The sequence below is a fragment of the Anolis sagrei genome, chromosome 7 (assembly GCF_037176765.1).
Source record: "Anolis sagrei isolate rAnoSag1 chromosome 7, rAnoSag1.mat, whole genome shotgun sequence".
NCBI classification, from domain to species: domain Eukaryota; kingdom Metazoa; phylum Chordata; class Lepidosauria; order Squamata; family Dactyloidae; genus Anolis; species Anolis sagrei.
The window spans coordinates 32258059-32284845 of record NC_090027.1 but is presented as its reverse complement, the minus strand read 5'-3'; positions in this window follow the sequence as shown (position 1 = coordinate 32284845).

Sequence of the window (26787 nt, the reverse complement as noted above, 5' to 3'; positions counted from 1 at the left end):
ACAAAAATAATTTTATGGTTGGGGGTCACTACAACATGAGGAACTCTATTAAGCATTAGGAAAGTTGAGAACCAGCGGCCTGGACAGATGAACCTGCCAGTTGTTAGTTCTAACTTCTTTCTTTTAAAATAAATAAATCCAATGTTCTTTCTATTCTAAATATGAGAATATTTGAAAACGCTGACCAATTCTCGCTAAAAACAAATAGATCTGAAATTCTTATTCGAGCCTTAGAAAAGACTGATCACAGTGCCAACATCTCCTGTAATGGGAACCCATGGTCATTCGAGCACATAATCTTGCCAGTTCTTGTACCCAACCACCCCCTGTGGTTTTAAAAAGTGTCAATGTCAGAACAGAAAGAAAGGATAAGTCCTTCTCCTTCCCAATTTCTTTGTTCATTGCAATAGCCCTTAAAGACCATCGTTTATCCTTTTGTACAAAGATTTCAAAGGCCCTTTGCTCCGGTAAGGCTCTAAGCCCATGACAGCTCATGTTGGCTTTAAAGCACAAAGTTACATTCAGTTACAGGAGCGAAGCGGCACACCAATCAATGCTTCACTTTACACCTTTTTGATGCTTCTTATTCTAATAGCAAGATGGATTCAAGGAAACTTTGCAAAATATTAACATGGGAAAGAAGAGAAAGAGGGCTGGAGATGTTGCAGAGAATACTTGTGCTAAACATATCATAGTGCAACAATCTGGAAAAAAAACACAACTATATGAAATAATGGCCCACTAAGAAGGATTGCAAATGTTAAACGAAACAGCCACAAAGTATTTATTCCTTAAGGGAAGAAGAAAAGGCAGGATATAAATGAAATCCATCCTAAGCAATGAAGATCTGCATAGTTAAATCAATGGTATTCCCCATAGTAACCTATGGATGCAAGAGCTGGACCATAAGGAAGGCTGAGAGAAGGAAGATAGACACTTTTGAACTGTGGTCCAGAGGAAAATTCTGAAATTGCCTTGGACCGCGAGAAGATCAAACCAATCCATACTCCATGAAATAAAGCCCAACTGCTCACTGGAGGGAAGGATAATAGAGGCCAAGATAAAGTCCTTTGGCCACACCATGAGAAGACAGGAAAGTTTGGGGAAGAAAATGATGCTGGGGAAAATGGAAGGAAAAAGGAAGAGGAGCCGACCAAGGGCAAGATGGAGGGATGGTATCCTTGAAGTGACTAGCTTGACTTTGAAGGAGCTGGGGGTGGCCATGGCCAACAGGGAGCTCTGGCGTGGGCTGGTCCAGGAGGTTATGAAGAGTCGGAAGCGACTGAACGAATAAACAACAACAATAAACAAAATTATGAAATGACTACCTAGAATCTATCATTATTAGACTCCATTCTTAAACCTGATGCCTGAAGTCCTCATTTTTGAGTAAACTAGTCCCTGGTGAGCGTGCTTAAGACTGCAGTCTAAGAGCCCTTCCACACTGCCCCTTTATTCTAGTATCTGACCCAAGATTATCTGTTTATCCTAGGTTTTTTTGGCAGTGGGGACTCATATATTCTGGTTTGAAGCAGATAATCTGGGATCAGATCCTGGGATAAAGGGGCAGTGTGGAAAGGTCCTAAGGTAATGTTTTCCAAGCTATCTGATGGAGAGGATTCAAGTCTGTCTTTCTTTCTTTTGTTCCCTGGAATCATACTGGAAACCAGAAGGCAATGGCCAGGGATTTGCACCAGTCCAAAAAACACCACTTTGAGCAGCTCTGGTTTAACTGGTTGTATCCAATTATGCTGAGGCTATAACATCCTGGTGGCGCAGCAAGTTAAACCACTGGGCTGCTGAACTTGCTGAATGAAAGGTTAGTGGTTTGAATCAAGGGAGCAGGGTGAGCTCCCACTGTTAGGCCCAGCCTCTGCCAATCTAGCAGTTCAAAAACATGCAAATCTGTGTAGATCAATAGGTACCACTTCTGTGGGAAGGTAACGGCACTACATGCAGTCATGCCAAACTCATGACCTAGAAGGTGTCTACGGACAACGCTGGCTTTTTAGCTTAGAAATGGAGATGAGCACCACCCCCCAGAGTTGGACACAAATAGACTTAACATCAGGGGAAACCTTTACCTTTTTAAAAATAATACATTGGGAGGCATCGACTCAATACCTGGGGTGAGTTATCTGCATAGACCGTGGTAGTGTTTTGGTTGTGGGTTGCTATGAATTTTCCAGGTTGTATGGCCATGTTCTAGAAGCATTCTCTTCTGATGTTTTGCCCACATCTATAGCAGGCATCCACAGAGGTTGTGAGGTCGATGGGAAACTAGGCAAGTGAAGTTTATATATCTGTGGACTGTCCAGAGTGGGAGAAGGAACTCTTGTCTGTTTGAGGCAAGTGTGAATGTTGCAATTGGCCACCTTGATTAGCATTTCCACCTTTCATGTTCTGTTAAGAGAGATTAGCCAATTGAATTGGTTTTGTTTTCTTGCACAGCTAAATGGAGTTGGACTGGATTGCCCCGAGATATATTCCAACTTTTATATGTATCCAAGTTTCTGTGCTGCTGAGGGGATGACTCCACCCACTGTGTTTTTGCCTGCTGAGGATGCTATCCAAGGTGCTGATGAATCATACTTCCCTAAATACTTCTTGACTAACTCCTACAAAGGGTAACCAAAATCACCAAATGGATAATTTTGAAAAAATTACTTTTCAAAACAGTCTACAAATCAACCAGTAAACAGCATCTGTAATTAATGTTACATCACTTATGGAGTTTCGTAGTCTCCTGCCAGGTGAATGTAGTGATAATTCCTTTCATCCACTGTGTTATTGCCCATCCCTGCTGTAAGGGAACACCATCAAATTCCTAAATACCAACAACAGATATCTTCAATGAAGGATTTAATACATCCTATTGGGCTGTAACCTACTACCTTTTTTGACATCTTATAATGACCCTATCTGATGTGTCCTTCAGAAACAGGCCATGCTTCAAAGATTTCGGATGAGCCAGTTTGCTACAGGGAGTGATCTGGGATCCATTTCCATGCACAACAAAAGAAGAATGATGGAGAGTTTTGGAGGAGCCTGGCCAGGCCAGTTGACAAGATAATGAACTGCCAATGAAACAAACGGGGAACGAGGGAGAGCCATGATGAATCCACCTTTCATGTTGTGTCAAGAGAGACAAATAAACTCTCTTCCCCCCTAGAATGCGTGTCTCTCCCCAAGTTCACTGAAGTGGGTTTGTTCCCTTATTTTCTCCAAGGCCCCTTCCACACAGCTGTATGAAATCCCACATTATCTGCTTTGAACTGGGTTATGTGGCAATGTGTACTCAAATAAACCAGGCCCTTCCACACAGCCCTATATCCCAGTATATCAAGGTGGAAAATCCCACAGTGTGGACTCAGATAATCCAGTTTAAAGCAGATATTGTGCAATTTTCCGCTTTGATATTCTGGGATATAGGGCTGTGTGGAAGGGCCCCTAGTTCAAAGCAGATGAACTAGGGATTATCTGCCTTGATATTCTGGATTATGTGGGTGACTGGAAGGGCCCCTAATCCCCATTTACATCTTTGCCCTAGGATATGTAGATATGCTGAAGCAATTGGGACCTAAAGATCAAAAGGGGAGATATAACATCCCCAGGTCTTTTCTGTGAACTTTTCAATGGGCAACTGACTGGCACAACCTGGAGATCACAACCAGACACAGTGAAGACATCTGCCCTTGCGCTATGCTACTCTGCTGCTGAGTATGCATGCCCAGTTTGGAACACATCTCACCACGTTAAAAGAGTAGATGTGGCTCTTAATGAGACATGCTGCATTATCATGGGGTGTCTGCGCCCTACACCACTGGAGAAATTACATTGTTTAGCCAATATTGCACCCCTTGACATCCACCAGGAAGTAGCAGCCAACAGTGAAAGGACCAAGGTAGTGACATCTCCAGCTCATCCCCTGTTTGGGTATCAGCTAGCACATCAACGACTTAAATCAAGAAATAGTTTTCTAAGATCTGCAGAGACACTTGCTGGAACACCCCAGCAAGTGAGAGTCCAAAATTGGCAGGCTGAAACCCAAAACCTCAATCAATGGCTGATACCAAATGAGAGACTCCCTCCTGGGCACACAGAAAACTGGGCAACTTGGAAGGCGCTGAACAGACTGCGCTCTGGCACCACAAGATGCAGAGCCAACCTTAAGAAATGGGGCTACAAAGTGGAATCCACGACATGCGAGTGAGGAGAGGAGCAAACTACAGACCACCTGCTGCAATGCAACCTGAGCCCCACCACATGCACAATGGAGGACCTTCTTAAAGTAACACCAGAGGCACTCCAAGTGGCCAGCTACTGGTCAAAAGACATTTAATCAACTACCAATCTTGCAAACTTTGTGTTTTGCTTGTTTGTTAAAAATGCAAAACAACTGTTTAGTTTGCTCCTGACACAATAAATAAATAAATAAATGGGCAGCTAAAGACTCGGATTAAGGGTGAGGTTGTAGAAACATTCTTAAAAGATCCACTCATCCATTGCTTTATTCATATTGAGAAATCTGGACTGGGCTGTGGTGCAGCTAGTTAGTAGCCAGCTGCATTAAATCACTACTGACCAAGAGAGTTCGAAACCAGCCCAGGTTGGAGTAAGCTCCCAACCATTAACAGTCTAGCTTGCTGCTGACCTATGCAGCCCGAAAGACAGTTGCATCTGTCAAGTGCGAAATTTAGGTATGACTTTATGTGGTGAGGCTAATTTAGCTCATTTATGATTCCATAAAACCTTCCAGCATCATGCAGAAGAATGAGGAAGTACTCCATCAAAGGACCCGGTGTCACAAGTAGATGGTGAAGCAGCAGCTCCCCCTGTGGTCAGAACTGAGCATACCCTCATGAAGCTGGAAAAGCTTCATGAGGGTATGTCTAAATGACATTGAATGTTTGCCATGCATATGTGCATTGTAATCTGCCCTGAGTCTCCTGTGGGGTAAGAAGGGCGGAATATAAATACTGTAAATAAATAAATAAATAAATAAATCCACCCAACTGTCCTAAGCAATGGCAAGTTTGCTTGGGTGGACATGTTTCCTAAAATGTTCAGGCAGAGAGTCCATGCTCTCGAGACTCTGAGTCACAGGAATTCCCATCATCTGACCCAGTCGTCTTGCTACCATTGCAGCCTTTGCTACCATCACAGAGATCTTTTGATCTTCCCAGCCTTGCTCAATGCCTGTGCCTTGAAGGTCAGGACAACATTGATCTCCATTCATCCTTAAAACTATCCGATTAAAAAATCATGGAGTTGGAAGTCTCGCTCCCCTCGAGCCTTGCCCAAATACAAACATTCCCCATTACCACCAGCACCACCCTGCGCCTGGCAATCCTGTTCCCACTGACAATCAATTACCCTCCGGAGATGAAATTATTGTTTAATGGCTTTTGGAACAGGCTCCTGCTCTGACATTCATCACAATCAATAATGCATCAGCGGGGACAAAAGAAATTACCTGCCTCCCGCTAAGTGAGGGAGTTCATTTATATTCCGGGCAGCCCCTTTCATGCCTGCTGAGCTGGGGACCACAGGTGGATTCCTTCACTGGGCTGGGAAAGAAGGCCGTTGGATGTCAGACATGTATCAGCTGACAGCAGCTCAGAATGAAGTCCAGAAGATCTTTTTTGATGGTGGTGGTGGTGTGTGTGTGAGAGTCATTCATTTGGAATAGATAGCATGGTCATGATTGACATGGGCACAACATTTGTTCATGTAGAGAAAATGCAGACTTTGCAAACCTAGGGAAGATAGGCTATGCATGATAGGATGATGTTGTACCACCGCTGTGGGAACACAAGTATGCACAGCGAGAGCCTAAATGTGTTGTTTTTTTTGCGGGGGGGGGGGGGGGAGGGGGGTAAAGATCCCAGAATTCTCCAGCCATTTTCTAATTTGGGGATTCTGGGAGCTGTAGTCCTCAAAAGAACTTTCCCAAGGACTATCCCAATTTATTTATTTATTTATTGGGGGCATTTGTATTCCGTCCTTCTCGACCTCCGAAGAGGAACTCAGAATGGCTACCAACTGGCACTATTCAGTGCCAATGCAGAATAAAACATAGCATAAAATACAATTAACACATTAGGCACTAGGACTGTGATGCAGCTGGCTGAGTGTCAGCTGCATTGAAATCACTTCTGACCGAAAGGTCATGAGTTTGAAGCCAGCACGGGTCGGAGTGAGCTTCGAACCAATTGTGTAGCTTGTTGTTGACCTTTGCAACCCGAAAGACAGTTGCATCTGTCAAGTAGGAAAATTAGGTACCACCTCTGTGTGGGGAGGCTAATTTAACTAATTTACGAGGCCATAAAAAAAGACTCCAGCAAAGCACTCCAGCAAAGCATGCAGGGAATGCAGAAGTACTTCATCAGTGTTGCAGATGGACAATGAAAGCGACAGCTCCCCTGGCGGACAGAAAAGTTAAATAGTGTCTGACTGTCTGTCTATATGTGTTGTGTGTCTTTGACATTGACTGTTTGCCATATATGTGTATATTGTAATCCGCCCTGAGTCCCCTGCAGGGTGAGAAGGGTGGAATATAAATACTGTAAATAAATGCATAAATAATAGAACAATTATAAATATACATTCAAACAATTTGCTGGTTTAAATCATCATCCTGCCTCCATTGTAGTCCATTAAAAGCATTGTTTTTCCCAGCAAGTCAGTCTACTCCGCAAACGCTAGATCCCACATCCAGGTTTTGAGTTTCTTCCAGAAGGTCAGGCGTGAGGGAGTGGATCTGATCTCATTTGGGAGGGAATTCCACAATTGAGGGGCCACCACAGAGAAGTCCCTGTCTCTTGTCCCCACCAAACGCAATTGTGGTGGTGGTGGGACCAAGAGCGGGGCCTCCTCAGACGATCTTAAGGTCCTTGGTGGTTCGTATAGGAAGATACAATTCCAGTTCAGAACTTTGTGACTTTGGCTGATCCTAAGGATAGTTGATGTTGTTAGGAAGCTGTCAAGGGCCACAGTGTGTGCTGCTGAGAGGCTGGAACAACTACAAAGCACCGCCCAAGAGAGAACTGGCATAAAAGCAAAGGTGGAATGAAATATTGTTTCTGGCCTCAACCCTGTCATGTTTACCAGCAATGATATTTTGCCACTTTGGCAATGGGAGGACTAATCCACAGCTGCAATAGGAAACATGTCAAGGAGAGACCTTTAGCAGAAGACCAAGCGACATATTATAAACATGGAAAGCAGTCAACACCAGCAGCACTGCTTCCTGGAGCTTGGGAAAGTTTTATTTAGACTACAGAATCTAGGCATCTTCCAATGGCCATGTTGCTCAAGGATTCTAAATAGTTCAAAAAGGAAAATGTCCTCCTTCTCCTTTGGTATGTCATCTTTGTGCTTAGGAGGCAAATACTGACTGTGGGCACAGTGTAAAGTGAGGTCATGACTGTTAACCAGATGATCTCCAGTGGCCAGATGCCTCTTGGATTGTACTGTGCAGATCAACTGCACACCCAAGGAAGAAGATCCAGCATCAGTCCAAATACTTATGCCACACCTTTAAAGTGGAATATGAAGCTACCAGGGTTTTATCCAACTGCTCCTTTTTTAGGTATTTTCGGAGGAAAACAATAACTTGCGGAATCCCTCAGGGAAGTTATGCTACCCCTCTATTCTTGGTTAGACCACACCTGGAATATTGTGTCCAATTCTGGGCACCACAATTGAAGAGAGATATTGACAAGCTGGAATGTGTCCAGAAGAGGGTGACTAAAATGATCAAGGGTCTGGAGAACCAGCCCTATGAGGAGCGGCTTAAAGAGCTGGACATGTTTAGTCTGAAGAAGAGAAGGCTGAGAGGAGATATGATAGCCATGTATAAATATGTGAGAGGAAGTCATAGGGAGGAGGGAGCAAGCTTGTTTTCTGCTGCCTTGGAGACTAGGACACGGAACAATGGCTTCAAACTACAAGAAAGGAGATTCCATCTAAACTTTGGGAAGAACTTCTTGATTGTGAGAGGTGTTCAGCAGTGGAACTCTCTGCCTCAGAGTGTGGTGGAGGCTCCTTCTTTGGAAGCTTTTAAACAGAGGCTAGATGGCCATCTGTTGGGGTGCTTTGAATGCAATATTCCTGCTTCTTGGCAGGGGGTTGGACTGGATGGCCCATGAGGTCTCTTCCAACTCTATGATTCTATGATTCATCCCATCCTGGATGGAATCTGCAGTGCCAGAAATTATCCTCTCCAGATTCTGCTCCCAAAACAAACAAGATGTGCCATACTATTGGGCTGGGTTGGAACCTAACAGTGTCAAGGAAAAGCATGGGACAGAGAAGGTGATGGTGCAGGCATCTGTATCAAATTCCATCGCTCTACTATGGAGTTGGAAGGCATAGTCTAAATCTCCAGTTTCAGCAGTGCAGACGGAGGCAACTGAAGGTATCATTGCTTTTTGTTTGGACTCATCTGACTCAAGCAAAGTGCCCTTGTAGGGGAAGCCACTTCTCTTGGCGTGGTATCAGCAGATCTCTCTCTCTTTCTCTCTTTCTCTCCCCCTCCACTTGGACCAGGTTGATCGATGTATCTGCAATGTGAGCAGCCTGCCTCCCTAATCTGACTGCAAGGCAGTCAATGTGGCTGCAGTGAGAGAGCCATGTGTCTGCCTTCAGTGCACATTATGCGCTGGGAGTGATGGTGGGAGGGAAGGGAGATGGGTGACAAATGGGACAAAGACAATTGGTGTGCCCTTCTGGCAGAGTCCCTACACTTTCATCTGGAGCTGCTTTTATTTATTTATTTTTAATTAGAGGAGCCTGCTTCGGGGCCACCTGCACCTCCCTCCCTGGTGCATATTTATTTGGAAATGAAGATAAAGCAGCAAGAAAGGTTGAAAATGTGGCAGCTGAGGCTTAGTCCTGCACCTGGCTCAGAGGGTCCCTTAATATCACCAAGTTGCATAAGAAGGAGGCACCAGCTGCTGTGAAGTCCTGGTAGATCCACGTCTCTCATCAGAAAGGCCAGGAGAAGAGAAATATCACAGTGCTGCCATTCACATTAAGCCCTTGCCTCTGGGGCTGCCAGCTGATCACAAAGCGGACCGGCGTTGCCTCCGAAAGCAGCTTTCTCTGAGCAAATTAGCATGGGAAGCCATTTTCATAGAAGGGGATGAAACATGATCAGAAATTGGGAATTTTACATTTGGGGGACCACAAATAGGGATGCCAGGTCTCAGGTCCCGAACCTCCAGTTTCCATGGGTTATCTCCAGGTAGCAGACAACAGTGCAAATGGGGCTGTTTCATTAAATATACCTCCCTACACACACACACACACACACACACACGCACGCACACACGCACACGCACACCAATTGCCATATAATTATAATTGCATTATATTCCAACTGTTTCCAACCCTTGCAACTCAAAGCAGTTTATGGAAGTTAAAGCAGATCCAGTTACATGAATCCATCATACACAATGAGTGTGCCCATTAAAAAGAGATCTAACAAATATAAATATTAGGGTTGTTTGATTAAAAAAAATGGTTCAAAACTCGTTTCAGATGTAGGGGCGCTGGTGGTTCGGATCTAAAGTCAATTCCAATTTTCATAGAAAAAAGTTCAAAACTTTTCAAAATTTCCGAGACGTCTGAATCCTTCGTTAATGGTTTCAAAGTGTTATTTCCTGTTTCACTGGGTGGTCTTTACTTTGAAAGCAGTTGTTTTATTCCGGGGGTGGGGTGGGGGGGCGCAAAGGGAAGAAATCCATCCAAACTGGGTTAAACTGTGGCTCTCACCCAGGACTGACACGGGAGAGAAAGGAAAACAAAGGAAATCCATCCACACTGGGTTAAACTGCAGCTCTCGCCCAGGACTGATGGGAGAGAAAGGAAACCGAAGAAAATCCATCCACACTGGTTTGAAAAAGTGGCGGAAAAAGCTTTGGAAGGGCAACGGGACTTTCGATTTCCTTAAAAACTTCAAAATCGCTTCAAAAAGGAAATCTTTCCAAATTTATTCCCAGTTACGAAGATTCCGTCTGAACCTAACCATGCCTAATAAATACCACAGTGTACTATTAAAGGACTATTTCCCAGGAACAATCACCTCTCAAATGCATGTCCAAAAAAGGTTCCTGTTTATAAAAGTGTAGCAAGGAGAACAACAGTCTAACTTCTCCAGTTACACTCTTGGAACCATCCTGTGTCCCTTCACGGAAGTTAGAGAAGAACGGTATACAAAAGTTTTAAATAAATAAATAAAATAATTGGAAGGCAGCCAATGAAGAAGACCTCTTCCATGTCCCAAATGAAACTATTTGAGAAGGAAAGCAGAAAGGGTCTCCTCAGAAGATCTAAAAAGACAAGCATGTTTATATATATGTAGTGATTTCAGCTAGGACTGCAGTTAAGAGGTCTGTGCCCGGTGAGCATCCACAAAACCAGATCAGCCAGGACAAAGAATCAAGCTCCTTAGGTTGAAGGAAAAAGTGGCAGGCTAGGATCTGCACCCAGATTGGACAGAGGTTCCCTTGATGGCATACCCTGAAGGAGGAGAGTCTTGTGGCAGGAAGGATGACAGCAGATTGTTGGACAGTTCCAAGAACCAATCTGTTGCAGCAATGCTCCTTAGAAGGGCACAGTCCATGAGGAAATGTTGATGTGGATATGCTGTCAAGTCCCCGATTAACTCAAATGTCCAGTCGCATGTGAGACAAAGGTGCAAGATCCAAAAGACAAAGGTTGATTCCAAACAATCAAAGGCTTGATTGGCCCTATAGAGAGTTAATATATTCATATATGTTGAGCCCCCTCCTCCATGGGAGCAGCATGCTCTCAGCCTCAAGTAGAATGGACAAACATTCTGAGCTTACCCTGGTGACAAAGGGGATCTGCATACACACACAAGATTTTGTAAGTTATTTGGCTTGGGAAATATCTAGAGGGCATGGAAAGGTAGTTGCCTTATAGATATATTTTGATACATTTCATTTGATACAATTTATACAGTTTATACTTTTAGGAATTGGCACAGTACATAAAAGATACAGGTTACACAAAAATCATCAAATTGATACATTTTATTAAAGGTTTAGATCCGATAGTTTGTAGGGGTACAGCTACTGCTAGGTCCATTCCAGAGCCTCTAGTGCAGTGGTTCCCAACCTTCTTTATGCCGCGACACCTTAATACAGTTTCTTATGTTGTGGTGACCCCCAACCATAAAATTATTTTCCTTGCTACTTTCATAACTGTAAATTTGTTACTGCTATGAATTGTAATGTAAATATATGATACGCAGGATGTATTTTTATTCACTGGACCAAATTTGGCATAAATACCCGATATGCCCAAATTTGAATACTGGTGGGGTTGGGGGGGGGGGGTGATAATGATTTTGTCATTTGGGAGTTGTAGTTGCTGGGATTTATAGTTCACCTACACTCAAAAGAGCATTCTGAACTCTATCAACAATGGAATTGAACCAAACTTGGCACACAGAACTCCCACTACTAACAGAAAATAGTGGAAGGCTTTGATGGGCATTGACCTTGAGTTTTGGAGTTGTAGTTCATCTACATCCAGAGAGCACTGTGGACTCAAACAATGATAGATATGGACCAAACTTGGCATGAATACTCAATATGCCCAAATGTGAACACTGGTGGAGCTTGGGCAAAATAGACCTTGACATTTGGGAGTTGTAGTTGCTGGGATTTATAGTTTACCTACAATCAAATAGTATTCTGAACCCCATCAACAATAGAATTGGGCAAAACTTCCCACACAGAGACCCCCATGATCAACAGAAAATACTGGAGGGATTTGGGATGAACTGACAGTGATTTAGGGGAAATGTAGTTCACCTACATCCACAGAGCACTGTGAACCCAAATGACTATGCCAAAGGGATTTCTAACACCATCAGAAATGTGTTTTCTGATGGTCTTTGGTGACCCTTCTGAAACCCCCTTGCGACCCCCCCCCCCCAAGGGGTCCTGACTCCCAGGTTGAGAAACACTGCTCTAGTGCTTTAGAATTTTGCAACTCTGGTTCTGCAGAAAAGGTTTAAATAAAAGAAAAAGAATAATATTATTTTCTTGAAGTCTCTTGATGGACCATAAATCACTTTTGGGAGGGGGTGAGGTGCCATGGCTTGACAACATATGAAGATTTGGCAACATAAATGGGCTGGCAGAATGTTGGATAAGCGAAAATGTTGGATAATAAGGAGGGATTAAGGAAAAGCCTATTAAACATCAAGTTACATTACGATTTTACAAGTTAAGCACCAAAACATCATGTTTTACAACAAATAAAAAAGCTGTTTAATACAGTGTAATGTTATGTAGTAATTATTGTTTTTACAAATTTAGCACCAAAACATTGCAATTTATTGAAACATTTGTGGATCTGGGCAGGAGGTAAACTGTCTTGGATAATACAGAATGTTGGATGAGCAAAGGTTGGATAAGTGAGACTTTGCTGTGTGTTAGACTTGTCCACCTGAGAGCAGGAGTCTAACAAGCCCCTAATGCTTCCTGTGAATGTTGGAAGGTATAAGGCCCCTTCCACATTGCCATATAATCCAGACTTTCAAAGTAGATAATCCACTTTACCTGTTTTGAACTGGAGTTTTTAAGTCTACACTACCATCTAATCCTCTTCAAAATGGATAAATCTGGATTTTATATGGCAGCATGGAAGTGGCCTTAGCTATCTGTTGGATCTTGAAAAGAGGGGCTTTTTGTTGGTGTACAATAATAAATTTGGGGCTTTCTTCAGCATCTCTGAATTACAGCCTATGCAAATCCTGGCTTGTGCCCTTATTGCACACTTGGATTTGGCTGAAAATGCACCAACTGCTTCTTCCCTGCTCGTACTTGGTGCAAAAAAATAAAAAAAAAAACAGCCCTTAGCTCTTCCAAGTGACTGTGGTTTCATGATTACAGACCTGTTATTTCTCTCTTTCTCTGTGTTTTTTTTTTTTAAAAAAAGAACCCTATAGGTGATTAAGTGCTGAGCCTCATCAGCTCAGAGCCGAGAACGGAGCCGCATTGCAGCCACTTGATTGCCTCTGTTTGTTTTACTGTCTCAGCTGCTTCTTTAACATCTCCTAAATAGAACTGCTGGAGCCCCGAATAAGACAGTGATAAATATAGCACAGCGCAGGTGTATCTGTGGGGAAGCTCCGGACCTGCAAAGTCTCCAGGCTGGCTGCAAACTAGGCCAAGTACTTCGGACTCTGATCAGGTTGCCAAATCTCAGGACCTGGCCTTGAGTCTACATGTTTCATGGGCAGAAGGTAAGAGTGCCAATTCTCCAGTTTTAGTGGGCTGGGCTCCAGCCAAGAGAAAAGAATTGTGTGGAAATCTCCAGCAAAAACCATTAAAGCAACAGCTTGCTAAAGCTTGCAAGGCTTAACTGGCTTGCTGCTGCAGTTTACAAAGATTCTCTCCAGCGGGTCTATTTATTTATTTACTTAGTTGGCTTCCTTCTTCTCTACCAGACTTTATAACATTGGGGCTCATACTTCTCTATGCTTTGCGTCCAACTTCTGACTAGAAGTAAATAGGCCAGATTAAATGTTCCTTATACTGACTCCCTAAGTATGTGAGAAGGAATAATTGTCTCTGTTGTTATTTATTCATTCAGTCACTTCTGACTCTTTGTGACCTCATGTACCAGCCCACGGCAGAGCTCCTTCTGTTGCAGCATATAAGAGAGATAATATCAAGAGAGATCCTTTTCGGAGAAAGAAAAGTACGGCTTTATTTCCAGCTGGGACTCTGGTGAGGAGTTGTGTCTAAAAGCAAACCAGAGCAATGATAAAGGTGTTGACTTTCCCTTTTATATACTTCAAATGCAGGCAAACAAAGAAACATGCTTCTGCATATAAAACATCATCACAGCGTCACTTTAAGCATCATAGAAATATCAAATTCTATCTTTCAACATACAAAAGGCATGTATGTGACAGCGTGACTGGTGCCACCTGTATGTAAAACTTTAAGTTGCAAAGGTTTAAACTGTTGTAACTTGTCCAGACTTGCCTGTTTACCCTGTAAAAATATAGTTGGATTGTTTGGTTATCTACAGCTGTCAATCAATGTTGTTTTACATCTATTAACTTGTTCCCCCAGCTCAATTGTTTGGCTCCACCCCTTCCTAGGGAGGAGGGCAGTGCTTTCTTTTTCATTTTTCCACCATCAAACAACTCAGCAGATGGACGTGAGAAAGGCTTGGCTCTAAGTCCTCAGTCAAATCATCTCTTATCCCCAGTTCTTAATGTTGTACTCTTAAGATTCATGCTTCATGCCCAGCTCACCTGGACGACGTTGAGGAATCTTAAGCACCTTCAAATGAGTTCTTTGGCATCAAGAGGAAGACTTTCTGGCTTCAATATAGGTCATTGGACTGGGGTTGTCAATGTTCCGACTTCACAACCATTGAGATAGAGGGAACTTGGAAGCTACTCAGTTGGAAAACTCCTTGGACCCAAAACTTCAGAGACTGTAATGTATATTTTCTTTGCCCCTTTTGGAACATAAGTTTAATTGCCTCAGAAAGATAACTCTTTGTGAACAATAAAGCCTATTTCGAGTTATCTATAGTGTCTTGATCCTTCAGAGTTCTAGTTCTCTATAGGAAGGCAAGAAACAATCCCCTGGAGAAAAGATGCCACGTCCATGTTTCTTTCACTAAGAACTATAGCCCCCAGGCAGCGACGACATAATGTCTCTATATTTTTTCTGAGAGTAGCGTACAGTTTACAGCTTACATTCATCAATCAAGGGGCCTACTTTGACCTGTCAGGAGGGAGGGAGATAGGCTCCTTACTTAGAAGTTAGAGGCTATATTGTACCAGTCTCTGTGGAATGTATAGATAACAGGTCCCCCTCTTCTCCCCCTTTCAACATTCCTTCTCTGTCCTGCTGGCTTTCTTACACAGAGAGAACCTGATTTTTCTATACATTTCAGTTCTTGTAAAGTACATACAATATATGCATAAATAAATATCTATTTTTCCAATATCTCCCCATCACTTCAAGGTCAAGCCTGTCACTTCAAGGATAACATCCATCCATCTTTCCCTTGGTTGGCCCCTCTTCATTTTTCCTTCCATTTTCCCCAGCATCATTATCTTTTCTAAGCTTTCCTGTCTTCTCATGATGTGGCCAAAGTACTTCATCTTTGCCTCTAATCTTCTTACCTTCGACTGAGCAGTCGAGCTTTATTTCCTGGAAAATGGACTGGTTTGATCTTCTTGTGGTCCAAAGCACTCTCAGAATTTTCCTCCAGCACCACAGTTCAAAAACTTCTCTCTTCCTGGGCTCAGCCTTTCTTATGGTCCAGCTCTCACATTGTCTCTAGGGTTTCTCAATTTCCAAACAGGAAAATATGTTCTTTCTGTGTGTTTGAATGACTAACTGTGAGCAAATCTGTTTCTCAATCATCCATAACACCATCCCTACATTTAAGGTTATTCTCTAGAAACTTCAGGGATGGAATGATCTTGAATTGGCAACCTTGTTGCTGATGCAAAGGGTGGTCAGAAACACCCATAACAAATAGAGGGAATTTGAGATATTGAAATCTGGGACATACCTATCAGAGTGTACTTAATATGGCAAACAATATTGATGAAGAAGAATAGGAATTCTAGGAAAGACAGCAGCCGTTTGCATTTGCTTGAGTCTACAGAGGTGGGTTTTTTTTTTGTCCAGGGACCACTTGAGCAGGGACCACTTTGACCAGGGACCACTCTCCAACATTAGTACCAAAAGAGTTACAAATCAGTTTTTGGTCAACTTTAGATTCATTTTGAGGTGCTGATTAAGAAAATTGCATTGGATAGACTTCATCAGCTCTAGTTTATGATACAGAACATATGCCGTGGTCAACAACAGTGAAGAAGTGGCAGGCAGCATGAAAAGAGCGGACACAAAATAAATTTTGTTTTATTTTTTAAATTTATATTACAGTATTTATATTCTGCCCTTCTCACCCCGCAGGGGACTCATGGTGGATTACAATGTACACATATATGGCAAACATTCAATGCAAAAGACACACAACACATATAGACAGACAGTCAGAGGCTATATAATTTTTTCTGGCCACTAGGGGAGCTGTCGCTTTCATCGTCCATCTGCGACACTGATGAAGTACTTCTGCATTCCTTGCATGCTTTGCTGGAGTGCTTTGCTGGAGTCTTTTTTATGGCCTCGTAAATTAGTTAAATTAGCCTCCCCACACATAGATGGTACCTAATTTTCCGACTTGACAGATGCAGCTGTCTTTTGGGTTGCAAAGGTCGACAACAAGCTACGCAATTGGTTGGAAGCTCACTCTGACCTGGGCTGGCTTCGAACTCATGACCTTTTGGTGAGAAGTGATCTTAATGCAGCTGGCTGAGTGTCAAAGGAAGGAGGTGCACAGACCAGATTTTTGTCCTCGTAGCCCACTGGTGGTCCACGGCCCACAGGTTAAGAACCATTGGTCTACAATAAAGGGTATGACCATCCTACTCCTGCCTTCTTTCCCTAGAGAGTTAACTAGGTACAAACTACTCCTACATTCCAAACTTAGTTTGCTGATGTTGACGTAAAATGAGGATAAAGGTATAAGTGGGAGGAGATGACATAAATTGGGGCATTTTATAAGCAGCTGTACAAGGCGGATTACCAGAGGCTTAATCACTGTCCCTGCCAAATTGAGACAGTTGGAGAGTATGCTAAGGAGAATCAGGCTCCTTTATCTTTAGTGGCCAGGTAGAAAAGGCTGAGATAATGGGCCACTCAGCAAAAGAGTCAAGAACAAGTTATATTACAAGAGAACACTCCTTGTACAATTGTTCCCGAAAGAGCATAAGAAGTCCAAAGGCATGCGTATGCTATAGTCATGCACAAGAATCCTTGAGAACCCACGCGAAGTCATTGATTATTTGAAGCACCAGATCCCAAGTTGTTTCATGATGCTTCAATGGGAGAATGGCCGTCTGCTCATCTTTTCAATTGCGTTATGATGCCATTGATAGCAATACATCCCCATCCAATCTTTATAAGGTCAGGGGAAATAAAAGTGCAAACCGGGGACAACAAAAAGCTCCTGGCCTCTGGTATTCCAATCAAAAACCCCAAATTCCTCATTAAAAAAAAGCTTTTTTGAACATTGTTGGTACATTTTTGGCCTAACTAATGAAAAAAAAGGTAATGGAAACTGTGCACATACCGATCTGTTTTGACTTCTCTGATCCTTCAGAAGTGTTTGTGTGCCTTCGTGTGCCAACTGCAACCGTACCTCGTGAAGGCAGATCTGGCAAGGGTGGTCCATGCCTTAGTCACCTCTAGACTGGATTACTGTAATGCACTCTACGTGGGGCTGCCCTTGAAAATGGCTTGGAAATTCCAGATGGTTCAACGGGCGGCAGCCAGGTTGTTAACCAGGGCTTCTTACAGGGAGTGGTCAACCCTTCTGTTTAAGGACCTCCACTGGCTGCCATTCATTTTCCAGACCCAATTGAAGGTGCAGGTTCTCACCTACAAAGCCCTGAATGGTTTGGGACCTGCCTACCTCCGTGACCACATCTCTGTATATGAACCCACACGATCTCTTCAATCATCTGGAGAGGCCCTGCTCACTCTTCCACCTGCATCGCAAGTGCGATTGGTGGGGACGAGAGAGAGGGCCTTTTCGGTGGTGGCCCCTCGACTCTGGAACTCACTTCCTAAGGACATCGGGCATGCCCCAACTTTGGCAGTCTTTAGGAGGAGCTTGAAGATGTCGTTGTTCTAGTGTGCCTTCCCAGAATAATGATCCCATAGCACTTTTTCCTCCAAAGCACTTTATATTGTTTTAGGTCTGTTTCCACAAACCGCCCCATCACTTTTTTGCCCATGTCCAGCATTATTTTTTTTAAATTTTAATTACACTTGGCCTACCCATAGATTTTAAAGTGTGTTGTCCTATTGATAATGTTTATGTTATTGTTTTATTGTTTTGTTGTTTTTAAATTGCTTGTATTGTTGTTGTTATTGCATGTATTGTTGTATTTTGGGCTCAGCCTCATGTAAGCCACACCGAGTCCCTTGGGGAGATGGTAGCGGGGTATAAATAAAGTATTATTATTATTATTATTATTATTATTATTAAGTGTTTCACACAGTTGTATAAAATCCACATTGAAATGGATTATATGGCAATGTAGGCTCAGATATCCCAGTTCAAAGCAGATGTTGTGGATTATTTGCCTTGATATTCTGAGTTATATGGCTGTGTGGAAGGACCCTTCATCTTAATTTTATGCTGCAAATTGGTCAAAAATGGTGGTTGGAATTGACAGGACATCAGTCAGAAGCACCACTATGGTTGGTGTCACCCACTACCGTGATTCCTCCTGTACAGAATCCTTATTAATTATTTTAATTTAACATTATGCTTGAATGATAAATCCCATCTATCACTGAATATAATGACAAAATCAGTGATGACTAAACAACAGCAGCAATGGAAACAATAGCACATGCTTGAAGCGTGTGTAGATGAAACCATATCATTTGAACTGCCATTGTAATTGGGGAATAATGACAGCTCTGACAAGAACACACGTGCATTAGAGAGTTCCAAAAGTAAATTAGCATATAATTTTCACCTTCATGGTATTTTGATACTGTACATGTAAGATAGGGAGCTCCCGGTGGCGCAGTGGGTTAAACCGCTGAGCTACTAAATATGTTGACCAAAAGATCACAGATTCGAATCCAGGGAGCAGCGTGAGCTTCCACTGTCAGCCCCAGTTTCTGTAAACCTAGCAGTTCGAAAACATGCAAATGTGAGTAGATCAATAGGTACCACTTTGGCGGGAAGGTAACAATGCTCCATGCAGTCATGCCGGCCACATGACCTTAGAGGTGTCTATGGACAATATTTATTTATTTATTTATTTATTTCGGGCACTTCTACCCCACCCTTCTCAACCCCCAAGGGGGGACTCAGGGTGGCTTACAACCGGCACAATTCGATGCCAACAATTCAACAGTTAAATTACGTAACAGTAATAACCACAATAGTTAAAAACAATCAATTAAAACAATAACAATTAAAAGCCAATCTAGCAGCCAACGTTCACCGAGTTCTAATATCCATAAGTCCATTAAGTATTACCATAGTCCATTCCAATTTCTCGTTGTCATTACCTTGTCAGTCTGCCAGATTACCCAAAGGCCTGGTCCCATATCCATGTTTTCAGCTTCCTTCTGAAGGAGAGGAGGGATGTTGATGACCTAATTTCCCTGAGGAGTGAATTCCACAGGCAAGGGGCCACCATCGAGAAGGCCCTGTCCCTTGTCCCCACCAGCCTCACTTGTGATAGAGCAGGGCCTCCCCAGAAGATCTTAAACTCCAAGGTGGGACATAGAAGGAGATACGTTCAGAAAGGTATGCTGGGCCAGAGCCGTATAGGGTTTTATAAGTCAAAACCAGCACTTTGAATTGTGCTCAGAACTGGATCGGCAGCCAGTGGAGCTGACATAACAGAGGAGTGATATGCTCCCTGTATGATGCTCCGGTGCTTAATCTAGCTGCCGCTTGTTGGACTAACTGAAGTTTCTGAACAGTTTTCAAAGGCAACCCCACGTAGAGCGCATTGCAGTAATCTATTTGGGATGTAACAAGAGCGTGGACCACTGTGGCCAGATCAGACTTCCCAAGGTACAATACCAGCTCTTTGTCTTAGAAATGGAGATGAGCACCAACCACCAGAGTCGGACACAGCTAGACTTAATGTCAGGGGAAAACCTTTACCTTTAACTTACATGTAAGATGGGTTTATAAAAAATGTTTTTGTAGTCATAAGTCAGAGATATTATGATATAAAAATTGGGAATTTCTGCTGAAACATAGAAGAAAGAAATGGACAGACAGACCTGATGATGTCAACCGTTGTAGTCTACACTCCCTTGGGACACCCCTAACATCATTTCTGGTATGATTAGGGGTTGGTGGTGACACTGAAGTGCAAATTGTCCTTCTGTTATATCCTATATGGAGGAGACCACCCCATCTAAAGGAAGGAAAGAGGAATCCCAAGATGATTGGCCACAGATGGAGAAGGAGGAGGCTAGCCGTCCTCTAATGGCACTGGAAGAGCTTATCCCAGGAAGCAGCTGTAGAACAGGAGGAAGAGAAGGCAAAAGCATTTCACTCTGTCAAGCAACATAAATTGAAGTGTGAGAAGAGACACCCTGCTCCTCTTTAAATACAGGACATTGAGCTAATGAGGCTAGCTGGGCTGATTAATGACTGGCTGCAAATTAGCTCAGACCAGATCCTTCTGTTGCTAAAGACATCAGCTCCAAAAATTTCCCTGCAACCCAGTTTGAGATCTCCGGCTTTGCATATCTTTGTATTTAGACATATACCTCCAATCTTTTCTGCAATTCCTTTCTTGGTTTGGGCTCTCCTCTCCATTGCTTTCCCCCTTTGAACCTAGGATTGCCTAAAACATAAGCTTCTTCTTGTAAGCCTTGGGACTGAGCTGGTTTTCCCTTGCCAGTTCCTGTTAATGGCAGATGTGCTCATTTGAGTGCCTTCCAACCTTAAAGAGAGCACCGTGGTCCTTTGGGTAGTTGTCCATCTTTATTATAGACCCATGAGTTGAGAGCTGGGCTATCACTATTTCCCATTATTTTATGAGAACTAGAATACAGTTGAAACATTCACACCTAGCTCTAGCAGACAAGAGTCCTTTGTCTTACCCTGGTAATTCCACAGATATATAAACCCACTTTCCTAGTTCCAATAGACCTCACTACCTCTGAGGATGCTTGCCATAGATGCAGGCGAAACGTCAGGAGAAATGCCTCTAGAACATGGCCATATAGCCCGAAAAAACCTACAACAACCCAACTAGAATACAGTTTGTTTATTATATTTTATAGGGAAAATGGATCTGCTAGAATCTGTTTGGTATATATCCTTAAGGGCTTCCAGGGACCACAAAATCCACTCTGGTGCCACATAAAGCTTGTGGTTCAAGCTCTTCCCACTGTTTTAGTCATTACTCATTGTCCTCAAGAAGGAGAATGAATAATTTCCTCAGGTGGAAGATGCTGGAAAGCAATCGTTATGTTAGGGACCCACAATTCAGGGTCCCTGAATTGGGCCTGGTCGCAGGAGGCAGAAAGACAAAGACCCAGTCTCAGGAGAAGTACAAGAGCAAGGTTTATTTTGTCGTGATCATGATGAGACGGGCCAGCCATACCAAACACACAGGTCTTGGTACTTTCAAGAGGCTGCCGCTCCCAGTGTCTCTCAGATACACATTATATAGATAAGACCCTTTGGCATTGCAGCAAAAGTTATCCAATTACAAACTACCACCTAGGCTTAATTCCATATTTAGCACACTGACTAACTAACTTCTCTAAATCCTTATTTGGCACATTGACTAACTGACTTCTTGTAAATCACATGATTTCTTGACAATGGAAAGTACAAATAACTCTTTCCCCATATATGGATTTTTAACCTTTTGTCTTGTGGAAGTTGCTGATTGCACATGTTTCTTAGGTGCTAACCACAAATGTTCCATACAAGACAGACCCTTGGTGGAAGCTCATTTCTAAATACAAAAGGGTTGAATTTTTAACTTTGATTTCTCTAGTTTCATGATTATTGCCCTATCAGTTACAGCCCCTGAAGCTGTTCTTCAGTAGCTGCCCAGATGTCTCTCCCTATTTGAGAGCAGAGTACAGGCCAAATTGTATAGAGCCAACATTGTCCGTAGACACCTCCAAGGTCATGTGGCCAGCATGACTGCATGGAGTGCTGTTACCTTCTCACTAGAGCAGTACCTATTGATCTACTCACATTTACATGTTTTTGAAACATGTTGGCAGGTTGGCAGAAGTGGAGGCTAACAGTAGGAGCTCACTCCGCTTCCTGGATTTGAACCCTGACCTTTCAATCAGCAAGTTCAGTAGAGGGAAGATATCCAAAGGTAAATAAGTAATATAGCAATGGAAAAATATAATGTACTTAAGGAAGCAAGAAGGAAGATGTTACAAAACTGGTACAAGACTTTTGCACAACTTTCACATTTTTTTTACCAGGGGTAAAGGACAGGTGTTGGCATGGTTGTAAACAAAGAAGTGTGTTTAATCACATGATATGGGAATATGACAGAGTACAGGTTTATTGGAGAATGATTGAAGGAGAAATTAATAGAATGTTAAATCTTCAAATCATAATAGCCAATAAAATGTATTACATGCAAGGATACCAGGAGTGTATAATGTGCAAAAGGAAAGAGTTGACAAATTAATAGCGTGTGCTCAGGTTGTTTTTGTGAGGGGTTGGAAAGATAAAACAAAGTGGACTCTGACAAATTGGTATAACTATATAGTAAATACATTAAATGTTGAAATAACAAATTGTAAATTGAACAATATGGACAAAATAAAAAATGTTATATTAATTAAGAACATGTGGGATCCAGTTAAGGATTATTTCAAGGTTGTATTAAGATGTGGAGTGGAAAAACTAAGACTGATATTTCAAATGTAATTTCTGTAGTTTATTCTATAAATTGTGTGTTCAGGGTGAAGGGTGGGAGTGGGGTAAACAATAAAATAATAATAAAAAAATTAAAAAGCAAGTTCAGCAGCTCGTCGGTTTAATCCGCTGTGCCACCGGGATCTCCAGGAGATGATATCCCACCAATTTCCTATCCTTTCATTCAGTTTTTGCACTGGAACAGGGAGTGGGCATATATGGCCTTTATTTCAGGCATTAAAATGTATTAGGGCAGTGTTTCTCAACCTGGGGGTTGGGACCCCTGAGGGGGTCATGAGGGGGTGTCAAAGGGGCCGCCAAAGACCATCAGAAAACATAGTATTTTCTGTTGGTCGTGAGGATTCCATGTGGAAAGTCTGACCCAATTCTATTGTTGGTCAAGTTCAGAATGCTCTTTGATTGTAGGTGAACTATAAATCCCAACAACTACAACTCCCAAATGTCAAGGTCCATTTTCCCCAGACTCCACCAGTGTTCACATTTGGGCATATGAGTATTCATGCCAAGTTTGGTCCAGATCCATCATTGCATGAATCCACAGCACTCCTCTGGATGTAGGTGAACTAAAATTCCCAAACTCAAGGTCAACGCCTACCAAACCCTTCCAGTGTTTTCTGTTGGTCATGGGAGTTCTGTGTGCCAAGTTCGATTCAAATCCATCACTGGTGGAGTTCAGAATGCTCTTTGATTATAGGTGAACTATAAATCCCAGCAACTACAACTCCCAAATTACAAAATCAATCCTCCCCCCAACCCCACCAGTATTTATACTTGGGTGTATCGGGTATTTGTGCTCAATTTGGTCAAGTAAAGGAAAATATATCCTGCATATCGGATATTTACATTACGATTTATAACAGTAGTAAAATGACAGGCATCAAGTAGCAACTAAAACAATATTATGGTTGGGGGTCACCACAACATAAGGAACTGTATTAAGGAGTCATCACATTAGGAAGGTTGAGAACCACTGTATTAGGGTAACCCTTGATCATTTTCACTAAGGTACATCTTCTTGAGCCAGCCATTCCTTCTTTCTGGAGTCATTCCAAGTGTTCCTTGTCAGGTTTATACAGATGTAAACCCCACAGAATTCACCAAGTACACACAGGGTCATGAAAAAAATCACCTTTTCTCACCTGCAATGACCAGCTTGCACCTGCTGAAACAATTTCTTCAACACCACTGTTAAATCCAACTGGTAACTACATCCCCCCCCTTTTTTTTCTGCATAGGGCTGCCGTAGGGAATATTTGATTGTAAATAATAATTATGTCATTTTGAGGGGCATTTTTCCTGCCTAAGGCTTCTTGTTGTTTTGTGCCAAGAAACAGAACATACTGCATTCTGGCCTTTATGAACTATATCCATGCGTGGAACATATCACAGGAAGGAAACTCAAATGCATTTCCTAAAGTAATGTCTGCTAAATGCAATTTTGAAGGAGGTTGGGTCACCAATACATTGCGTGGAGTGATTATGCCTTTAAAAATACTGAAGACAAAGGATTTCCATTTATTGTACAAACAAAGGACCATAATGGTTATGACTGGCATCCCACTATGTTGAACATTTTACGGATCAAAAGTTCCTAAATTCTCCAGGGAAATGTTGACATTTCAAGTTAGAAGACCTGAAAAGACTTAATATCATGGATTATGAATTGAGTGACGCACACTGCTTGCTGGGATGATCCTGTTTGTTTTTTTTGCAGGAGCCTCTTGTAGTTGTGTGATTATCAAGACATTATATCATTAATTTGAGTATTAAAAGTATTAACATAAAAATAGAGATGACCCTTTCATGTCAAACAATTGCAGCACTATGATTCCATCCTAACTACCATGCCAAATAGGAGCCCCCAATGGTGCAATGGCTTAAATTCTTGTACCGGCAGGACTGCTGACTGATAGATCAGCGCTTTTAATATGAGCAGCGCAGGTCAAGCTCCTGTCTGTCAGCTCCAGCTTCTCATGCAGGGACATGAGAGAAGCCTCCCATGGGATGGTAAAACATCTGGATGTCACCTGGGCAATGTCCTTGCAGATGGCCAATTCTCTCACACCGGAAGCAGTTTGCAGTTTATTATTATAATAATAACATAACATAACATAATAACAACAACAACAACAACAACAACAACAACAACAACACTTTATTTGTACCCCGCTACCATCTCCACAAGGGACTCAGTGCGGCTTACATGAGGCCAAGCCCAAACACAACAATACAAGCAATAATAACAACAATACAAACAATTAAAAAACATAGACAATAAAATACACAACATTATCAATAAAACAACACATAATTAAAAACAGTGGGAAGGCCAAATGTAGAGTTAAAATTGGAAATAATTCTGGGACATGAACGAAAGGTGATACTGGTGTTTGTGGAAGGGCATACGAGCAGACTTAAAGAAATGTAAAGTGCTTTGGAGGACAAAGTGCTATGGGATCATTATTCTGGGAAGGCACACTGGAACAGCCACGTCTTCAAGCTTCTCCTGAAGACTGCCAGAGTTGGGGCCTGTCTGATGTCTTTAGGGAGTGAGTTCCAGAGTCGAGGGGCCACCACCGAAAAGGCCCTCTCTCTGGTCCCCACCAACCACACCTGCGATGCTGGTGGGATCGAGAGCAGGGCCTCTCCGGATGATCGAAGGGATCGTATGGGTTTGTATACAGAGATGCGATCACACAGGTAGGCGGCTTTGTAGGTAAGAACCTGCACCTTGAATTGGGTCCGGTAGATGAATGGCAGCCAGTGGAGTTTCTCAAGTTTCTCCTGACATGCCAAATCCCTTTGCAGTCCTGGGCTTTGTAGTTCAATAAGGAACTAATCCTTTTTGTCTGAGAATTATAGACCCCCCTCCCTAAACTACAAATCCCAGCTTTCCATAAAATAGAAACATAACAATTAAGGTGGAATCGTAATTGTATAATTATGTAGTATAAAAGGACATTATATGGAGTCCACATTTATTTGTACTTGAAGGTAGGCACAGAGGAATCCTCAAGGCCAGTTAGTCATGGCAACGTGTACAGGGCTTTAAAATTACAATTTATTGTCTGTCTGTCTGTATGCTGGGCTTTAGCACAGCTGGTAAATCACCAGCAGTGACAAGATTTACCAACCGTTCGAAGCTCTGGGTCGGTGTGAGCACCCAACTGTCAGCCCAGCTCACTATTTAACTAAACATTTCAAAAGCAGCTTAGAGCTATAAGTAGAAAAATTAGGAACCACTAAAAAGCAGGGGAGGTATTCTACAACACCATAAAAGAAAAAAAGATCAGAAAATGCTTGGTGACCAAAAGGAAGGAGAAAGTCCTGATGGCTCTTTGTCATAGATGATGGAGTGACAGCACCCCCTGTGGCTGGTTCTGAGCACAACCTCCAAGGCCCCAAAAAGCTGGACATTGACACAGCATATCTCTTTTCTGTCTGTTTCTGTCCTGTCTATCCAAACATTATTGAACGTTTATTGTGTATGTGTACTGTGATCCACCCTGACTCCCTTTGGGGAGATAGGGTAGAATGTAAATAAAGTGTTATTATTATTATTATTATTATTATTATTATCTCATTCTCTATCTCGAAATCTCAGGGTACTGTGTAATAAAAAATTAGTCTGACAACTTTAAAACAATGTAAATAGTAAAAATAATTTTAGAAGGCTAAAAGATATCCACCAGTTGAACAAGTTTTTAAAAAGCTGGTTAAAAGTCCATGGTTTTGTGGGCAGATTCAGCATTATGTTATATGTAATTTATTCTTGAAAGTAACTTTCCAAATTGAAGTCACACTAACTTCCATGAGCCTCCCTTAAGCCTAGCTAAGTCTGGAACTAACCCACTATTTTACAAGTCCCAAATATGCCTAATATATAAAATATGAATCCATTCATATGTCTTGAAGTATTAAACAAGTGCTCTTTCACTCCCTCTTGTTATTCTAGAATATATTTAATTATTCAAAAAGTAAATCCAAGTACTATCAGTTGATTCTGTCTGCTCCAATAATGACAAAGAGAAGGAAAGATTGAATAAATTTGCCTCATACCTACCTCTGCTTTCTCTGATGTACGTATGGTAAAATTCCATACTGTTCTTGAACAAGGATAAAGATTGAATTTCCCATAACTTTGGATTGTTTCTAAAACTGTGCAGTGAAGATCCCAGCAGCCATTAACAACTGATACACCGTTTCAATTCCGGTACTTGCTTGGAT